Here is a 9,434-nt window from a genome sequence, read left to right on the forward strand (position 1 = left end):
AACAAGATCTTTTTCATTAGCAGTCACTGTAAAAGCTATCAACTTTTAGAGATGTGTAACTTTAAAACTCACAAACTGCATCAAATCAGTTACTGAAACAAGGTGCAGTAATGTGAGCAGAGGCGGGACATTAGGTTCAGTAATCCAGGCCAAATCCTGCTTAATTCATCGAAACAAGATTTGTGTTAAGATGATTCAGTTACATCATGGTAAGAGGTATAAGTAATGTGTGATGCTGAAATTTACAACAGTCCCATATTCACATTTACTCAGAGAAGAGAAGAGCAGACTTTCATCCCTACACCATGATGCAAACTCAAGGAAGCTTGGAAGCTGCATAGATGCACAGCAACAGTAGCATGCTGTCAGTATTTTAGAGAGCCTGCAATACTTTACAAATAGATGTTTGCAGAGGAGCTTATGTGTTCCATGGTGTTTGGGTGAAAGTCTGATCCAATTAACAATGTCCAAATAAAATAATTAAATGTGTCAGAACTAAAACAAAACACTTTAATTGTATCTCACTGGGTCTTTTTATTTAGTGCTTCCAGTGTTTCTAAACTTTCAGCTGACCTGGAGTTGCAGGAACACCCAGGATGTCCTGGCAGTGCTTTGCAAACACTTCAGCTGTGTCAGCACTGGAGCTGGAGTGAAGTGATTGGTCCACTTTACTGAGGACGACCTGGCGCAGGTTCATCAGACCTGAGGAAGAGGCGAGCACATCAACACTCTGACATTCTGCATAAATGTTAGAAACGATTATATCTCTTTTTTTGTGAGAATTTTAGTGTCTGACCGGTGTTAGCTACTCTGGAGGCAATCAGCTTGTCAAGCAGATTGTCTGGAATTGGCGAGCCGTCTTTGTAGTGGCGAGACATTCTTCTTAGAGGCTCTTTTTCCCAAACCCAGTTCTCCAGCATCTGAGATGGCACCTCCACAAAGTCAGTCTCCACCAGAGTGCCACTGAATTCTGAAAAAGTGGTCTGATTCATACACACAGGAAATGTTCAGCCTCTTTCACCCTAATTAGCTGACACAGTACACGTATTTACAATGACTTACCTTAGAGCAGAGCTCATGCATCACATGACCAAACTCATGAAAATAGGTCTATAAGAAGAGACACAGTCTCTACCTTGGATGCAAGTCCAGGTAAAACTGTCCAATCTCCTCTCCTGTTTCTGCATCATGGACTGAATAAAGTTTGACGTTTTCATGCCACACATGAGCGTGCTCCACTTCTGTGAACGTGAGACCCAGCAGCTCCTGGTAGATATCAAACAGTCCTTCTGTTACCACTTGGAGAGGGAAATACTCGATCAGTTTGTCCTTGTTCACAGCAAACTTGCACTGCTCCACTTGATTCATGTAGTAGGGCAAGTCCCAGGCATTGATCTGCCCATCAAACAGGTAGCCCTTCATCAAGCACTCCCTCTTCTTCAGTGCAAGGATATATTTCCTCTCCTTTATGCCAATGGGCTTCAGTCTTCCATGGAACGTATCTGCAAAGGTAGTAAAGGAGAAAAATTATATAACTTTAGGAGGTTTTTTTCTTTTTTTTTTTGTTGCACAGCAAAAACCACAAGAATTAAAAACATGAAATTTTATGACATGATCTAAAAGAACCAGTCGTGATGTGATTACCTCAAAGACATTCTGGTCTAGAGTCAAAACTCCTCCATTACTTTTCTTATCTGCATTCATCAGAATATGTCTTCCTTCAGACTCATTTCTGACATCACACCAAGGATCATCTAGGGCAGGGATCTCAAACTCTGGTACTCGAGGGCTACTGTCCTGCAGGTTTTATATGCTTACCTACTCCAACACACCAGATCCAACAGCTTGTTGTCAAGTAAAGCAACACTACTGAACTTTGGCAGATTTTCATCCCCTAACGAAGGCTAATTCAACAGTAAAGCTCTTTGCTGAGCTTTCTCCAGCCAGTAAGAATCAGTCCAACATTGACTCTTGTCTCATCTGCTGCCCTGTCACTTTCTGTCTTTCTTGAGCTCTTAAGTTAAACGTAGCTGTCAAGCAATGATCTGGGCTGGAACACAAACTTGTGAAGTGCTGTTTCTCAACCCCAGGATGCTACAGGGCAACAATGACCCCAGGAATACAACAAAAGAAAAAGTCGAGTGACGTCAGCCCTGTTTTTTTAGGCCAGCACTGTTAAAAGCACGTTACTTTAGACTAATTTTCTAGGCTCTGAAAGCATCAGGTGCCTTTTGGTAAACTCCAGATGGGCGGCCATGTGCCTTTTACGAAGGAGAAACTTCGTAAGTGGAAAGAAGTGGAAACAGGATTCACCTGAGCTCAATTTTGAGCTTAATGAGAAAGGCTGTGAATACTTGTGTAAATGTTATTTCTAAGTTTTTTATTTATAAATGTGCAAAAATTGCCAAATAAAATAGTTCAAGTTGTCATTATGAGATATTTTGTGTAGAATTTTGGGAAATAAAGTTTATTTATTTCATTTTGGAATAAGGCTTTAACATAACAAAATGTGAACGTACACCACCACACACTCCAAGTGGGTGAAAGAACATGACAGAGAGGAATTTATACTGAGTCTATATTGTGTGAGACACACTAGGCTTTACATTCAGCGAGCTCTGAGCAAAAGTCTTAATACCTTTTTTAATGTTGTTAGACTTTCCTATAATCTTTTGAAATGTTCTTTAACAGTGACGGCATGTTTTGGTTTCTGAAAGGACCTAACTGACCTATGAATTACTCTAGAAGTAAAAAAAAAAACTTCTAACTCAAGGGATGACCCAGTGTTGAGTCGACACATAACAGACAACTGAATAAAGAACCACATCTCAGCATGTTGTGTGGTTTTTCTACTGTAAACTGACCCCAGGAAGAAGAGGATATCAATAAACATAAACATGAACACAGTAGAATCTGGTTTTATCATGGAAACCATCTGTTGTTTACAATCAAATTTAGTGGCAGAGTGAAAGAAAGTGAGGGTTTATTTTTAAAAGACTTGTGGAACTGGACTCATTTGAACTGGTTTCCATGGAAATCCTCAGTCCACCAGTCAAACCTCAGTGAGCTCTGACCTCTGTAGCGACACTCAGAAACCTGCACATTGACAGCATTTAACCCAGCAAACGGTAAGAAAAACTCCTTGTTTCACTGGAACTGATGTAGTTTACAGGAGAGTTTTCATTAAAAGTATTTAGCTTGTTTTTTTTTTAAACTGTGCACAAAGTTGACTGAGGGAGGATATAATTTAGTCTGACTGGATTATCTCATTAATCTCTACTAATAAAGTTAGTTTCTGCTGATGTTTTCTTTGATTTAAAGTATTTGAAGGCTGATAAAGTTTAAACACTTCAAGTAAAAATGCTGTCATTGTCCCAGTTTCTGGGTTTTCTTTTCTGACTTTGTGTCTTTGTTTGTCAGAGCAGATTTAAAGATGAAGGAAGAAGAGGAGGAAACTTCCATTGAGGAGAAAAATCATCAGCCGAGTTCCCTGCCAGCAGAAGTAAATCACTTCTAGTTTTGTTGTCATTTGAAATTCTATGCTAACATCTTTAGTCCATTTAAAACTGATTCTGAGCTTTCGTGGAGTTTGATAGTTAGAAAACAAAAGTGTTGATTAATTATCTTTAAATAGAAAAATAATTATCTTTAGTATAACATTTCACATTTCTACATGTAATATAACTGCATATTTAAAGTCAATTGCTATTATCCCTTTAGTGGTCACCATGGTAACACTATCTCCTTCCTTCTGTCTTTGCTTCACAGAATCAAATCAATCCAGATGGGCCTCATGATGAGGATAGGGACGGTCCCAGTAAAAGACGGCCGGCTCAACGGATCTCTACTGAGGACAAACAACACCGCTGTGATTGTGGAAAATGTTGGAGGTGGCCGTGTGAACTCAAGAAACATCAGCGAGTCCACACCGGAGAAAAGCCCTACACCTGTCCTATTTGTAGGATGAGCTTTGCCTGGTTGAGAAGTCTGAAATGTCATCAGCGTGTCCACACGGGAGAAAAGCTGCATGCCTGTGACCGCTGTGGAAAGTGTTTTGCCAGGCTGGGAAATCTGAAACGTCATCAGCGCGTCCACACTGGAGAAAAGCCCTACACCTGTTCTATTTGTAGGATGAGCTTTACCTGGTCGGGAAGTCTGAAATATCATCAGCGCATCCACACCGGAGAAAAGCCCTACACCTGTCCTATTTGTAGGATGAGCTTTACCCAGTCGGGAAGTCTGAAATGTCATCAGCGCGTCCACACTGGAGAAAAGCCCTATGCCTGTCCTATTTGTAGGATGAGCTTTACCCAGTCGGGAAGTCTGAAATATCATCAGCGCGTCCACACTGGAGAAAAGCCCTACACCTGTCCTATTTGTAGGATGAGCTTTGCCCAGTCGGGAACTCTGAAACGTCATCAGCGCGTCCACACCGGAGAAAAGCCGTATGCCTGTGACCGCTGTGGAAAGTGTTTTACCAGGCTGGCAACTTTGAAACGTCATCAGAGCATCCACAGTGAAGAAACTCTTCTCCCACCTCCGTGATAATCTATAATAACAATCTTTGCATGCAGTTTGTCGAGTGTTGTGTTATTTTTTTGCAGCAAACAGACTCATGTCTACATGTGACAAGTTCAGAAAGGGTCTCAGTTTTACTGAGTGAAGCTGCACTTGGTTGCCATGGTGATATATGTGGGTTATGATCAAGTATAAAGTTAGTGTTGATCACAGGATAAAACTGCATCTAAATACCGTTCTGAGATCAGTTTAATCATCTCGGTATGGAAAGTTTTTATAACAGAAGCTTCTATACAAATCTCGCCTTCATTAATAAACCAAGTAGGTGCTACTATTGATCACATTTTTACTAATATTTATGATGCAGTGACAAGTGGATCACTTTAAATGATATTAGTGATCATCTTCCTATTTCTGCATAAATATAGAGCAACATGTTTATGTGGTGTAATGAGTGCTTTAAATGTGAGATTAGTGTCACCAGAGAGAGAACCACTGGACAGAGAACAAAACAATAGGCAGAAACATCCTAAGAAGAAAGTCCGTCAAAGATCCCGAAGAACTATTCTTTTTTTTTTCTTTTTTTTTTTTTTTTTTTTTTTTTTAACTTGTCCTGTCCAGCATCATAGCAAGCAAAATGATAATCTGGTTGCTGTATCGTGCTGAACAAATTTGCTCTGCCAAGGGGAGGCCTGTGGGTAAGGCTCCTCTTGATAATGTGATTAATTTATTTATTTATTTACTTTGAATCACGGAATCTATGTAATCTTGCTTGACCTGACCGGAGGGGACAGAAAAAGATGGAAAATAGCAAAAAAAGAGCAAAAGGGAAAGAAGAAAGGAGACAAAAAGATCACAGACAGAAGGAAAACGACCCTTCAATCCACACCATCACCAGACAACAAACTGTTACGCCTGTACATGAACACACCAGAAAATTTCCTACAACTTTTACAAAAGCAGAAACACACACACACAGAAAAAAAAAACAAACAAACAAAAAAAACAAAAAAAAAAAAAAAAAAAAAACAGGGCTGCCAGTCATTAAGAGTTTTTAAATAATAACCAAATCAAATCAAAAAGACATAACAGCAACCAGATACTAACCCACAGGAAAAACACAAATTATTTTTCTTTTTTTTTCTCTCCCTCTTTTTTTTTATTCTCTTCTTTTTAATAATTATCGCTTAATATTAAAAACCCACTAGACAACTTAGTGACTGTGTCAGCATGCAGAGCATGAGAAACAAGGAGTGATCAGTGATGGAGAGTGGTGAGTGAGATCATGCAAATGCGACCTCGCCTCCACGGAGGCCAGAGGCAGACCAGGGCCTGGGCCGGGCCCTCAGCAGCAGACCCGGAGCACCAACCCATGCCACCCCACCACGAAGACAACTCCAGCCCCACCTGAAGGGCGGCAGAGGAGAGCCCCAGCAAGAGCCCCCCACGGTCCCGGGGCACAGGCCCCAGTGGGCCAAGATCAGCAGCCGCCGGCCCCGCCAGGGACCGGCCCACCCCGGGCAGCCCAAGCGAAGGGCCCAGGGCCCCAGGAGCCCAGAGGCGGCCGCCCCACCCCCCAAAGGCAGAGGGCCCGCAACATGCCCAGGAGGACCAGGCCCCCCCAGACAGCCACCCGGCGTAGGCCAGCACACACCCCGATGTTCCAGCCGCACACCCCGGGAACCAGGGTGCTATCGGCCCCCTCCCCCCACTCCCCATCTACTTCAACCTGCATCCCATATAACCCCACACTCACACCCTCCCCCGTGCCCCTCCCCCGTGCCGCACCCACAATCGCTCACCACCACACAATCACGCCACACACAACCCTCCCACCATGCCCCGTGGGGGACACCCCAGGCGGACCAGCGGACAGCGGGCCCCAACCCCCATAGAGCCAGCAGCCCACCAGCGCAGCCATCCCGGGACCTGGACCCGGGGCAACCCCCCGCCCCTGCCCGCCCCCAGCCACCCACAGGAGGAGCAGGGGCGTAAGAGGTCCCCAATACCCTCTCCCTCCCCGCTCCTGACTGTTTATGTAGTGTGTGTTGTGTGCAATTAAAATTGAGGGGCAGTGACTGCAATGAGCCGCGAGCCGGGTCACCTAAGTGGCCCCGCCCGCCATGCACCGCATGCCATGCCCCCCAGGTGTTGTTTGTGTGTTGTGTTTCTTGTGTTTTGGTGTCTTGGTGCAATTAAAACTGGGAGGCGAGCACCCACGGGGTGCATCCAAGGAGACCACTGAATGGTCTCCTCCGTTCCACCCCTCATGGCCCCACGCCTCCCAACTCCCTACGTGTGTGTGTGTGTGAGACAGAGAGAGCGGGAAGTAAGAGGGGTCCGGGGATGTACGTCCAGAGGGAAGCAAACTCCCCTCTGGATGATGAGCCTTTAGTGGCATTAGGCACCCCTGCTCCCCAGAACAAAACAAAAGGCAGAAACATCCTAAGAAGAAAGTCCGTCAAAGATCCCGAAGAACTATTCTTGATAACTGCTTAAAGAAATGACAGAAGTCTTGTGAAAGAGGGGTCGGACTGCTGAAGAATAAAGCTGCTCAGACCAAATATTCACTTTCAAACTTCTTTGTTCATGCATCATATCTTGCAGGGGTCACTGAGGCTTTTGCACAGCAGTATATATTCTAAATAAGAAGTGGTAAAGCCACAGATGCAGAAAGTAAAAAATTACTGAGACATTTTTTACTTAATGCCACTTAATAAATAGCAATGTGCCATCAAAACCAGTCACAAGCAAATTATGTTGCACTACTTTAACCTGTTCCAGAAAATTCAATATCTTAGTATGTTTAGACTTTACAAGCCAACTGTTTAGAAAATTATAGCAATAAGTCCATTAACATGTACAGAAAAACAATCTAAACTCTACACAAACACAAAAAGTTTTTCTTTATCTTTCTTCTGTCATAGTTAAGGCGACAAACGTGTGCTTTTAAATGTCCACACAGGTTTAGGAGCTTTCTGACAAAGACTGAACTAAAGCTGAAAAACAAACATTGGGTCTGCATAATTAGAAGAGAAATGTGAACATATATGTAATATATACTATGCCATAGTCAAATGTTTGAACATGAATAATTTTGTAATGAAATTAACTATCAAAATACAACTCTGACAGTGGCTCATTTTAGCTAAAATGCATGACTCAGTTTACCTTAATGTATTGTAGTAAATTGAGTCACCCACAAAAAAGGGTTTTTCATAAAATAAAAAAGAAGTTAACTAAGAAAAATTTACATTTCATCTGAGGTGAAATATCATTTTTCTTTATTTTCGATGAATATTTGTTACTTTCTGATTTATCTACCTTATCAGCTTCAAGAAGAATTTGTCTGCAGGACCACTCACCTCAGTTTTCCTCCACAAGCTCGATGTCCCACCTACAACGTCAACTACAGAACAATCAAACAGTTTTTGTCATGTACAGCCATATAATCATTTTTAGGTATTTGCAGCCATTAGCTGCTAAAATTTAAAGAGCTAGGAGGCTCAAACCTTAAAAGGCTCATTTTACCCAATGTCACCCTGCATTAGGTTCATTATTTTAAGTAATTATAATGAAATATATCCTAACTATGAAACTTAAATTACATGAAATGTTATGTATTCATTTTTATTTCAGTCTCATTTGTCCATATTAGCAATAAAAAGAACAATAAAAACACATAAAAACATTTAATAACAATATAGTGATTATTGAAGGAGCAGGCAGTGCTTCTACACATGGTGTTGGCTCAGTCATTACCATTACCAGACATGTCATTGTGATTGCATTATTTTAACTTTATATATGACATTTTTCAATTCTACATGAAAACTAGGAACATTATTTGATACAAACATGTTTGCATTGGAAGTGAAAGCAATATTCTGAAAGCATCATGAAATGCCAGCTGAAGAATTTTTTTTATCTTTGCTATAACTGCACCACAAATGGGCAGCGTAGAAAGGAGTACAACACGCTCTAAAGGTGTTATTTTAACATCATCTGTGTACATATGAAAGTTGCTGGCCAGCACATTTGCTTGTGTATACATTTTACAGCCCTGACGGTGTACGTCATCGTCATTACTTAAATCATCTGATTATTTGAGCTAAAAATCTGACCTTGTTCGTTACATTTAACACTACTGAGAAACCAAATGAAGGAAATTTCTAAACACTGTAATTTGCACAGACTCTTTGCAATCGCTGTAGGCCTCCACTATAAGGAAACAGAAAGACCGAACCACCTTGTAATCCCCATTAGTGACCAAAAAGGATGCAGATATGCTCCTACCCTATTTGGCTTGCATAGACTAATGTGAATAACAATATTGCAAAATTCTTATCAGATACTCCTCACTCGTGCAGTTTGGTAAACAATTTACAACGACTAATTCTGTAAAAGACTTTAGAAGCATTCAGAAAAGACATGAATATTGTTCTGTTATTACTTTTATACTTACTAACAATTTCCTTCAGTGCATCTATACAAAGATCTGCACTATCCTACTATTAAAAAACAAATTCTTTAATTCCCCACATTTTTAGACTCCCTATTAAAGAGATATAATCTGGAAAAACCTCTGTATATTGGTCAGAGTTAATGGTGCCTTCACAGACTTGCAAGTTGCTTGTGCAGTGTGCATTAATGCACCCAGTTCCATCAGTGGTGCTGGATTTTAAACTGTCTCTGATATCAGGCCAAATGGATCCTTCCCTGTTTTTAGCCTAGAGTACACAGCATTCATATTTTCCAAATACTGTGCAAAGTTTTCCCTCATCATACCACTTTACCTCGGTCCATCTTCGATAAGCTCAGGCTTATAGATGGTGGCAGTAGTTCTCTTTACTTGTTTTCAAATAAAAACAGAGTTTAAATGATTTGGACTCGCGTCTTCTCTTTTTATTTTTCCA

This window comes from Melanotaenia boesemani, chromosome 19 (assembly GCF_017639745.1).
Source record: "Melanotaenia boesemani isolate fMelBoe1 chromosome 19, fMelBoe1.pri, whole genome shotgun sequence".
In the NCBI taxonomy this organism is placed as follows: Eukaryota; Metazoa; Chordata; class Actinopteri; order Atheriniformes; family Melanotaeniidae; genus Melanotaenia; species Melanotaenia boesemani.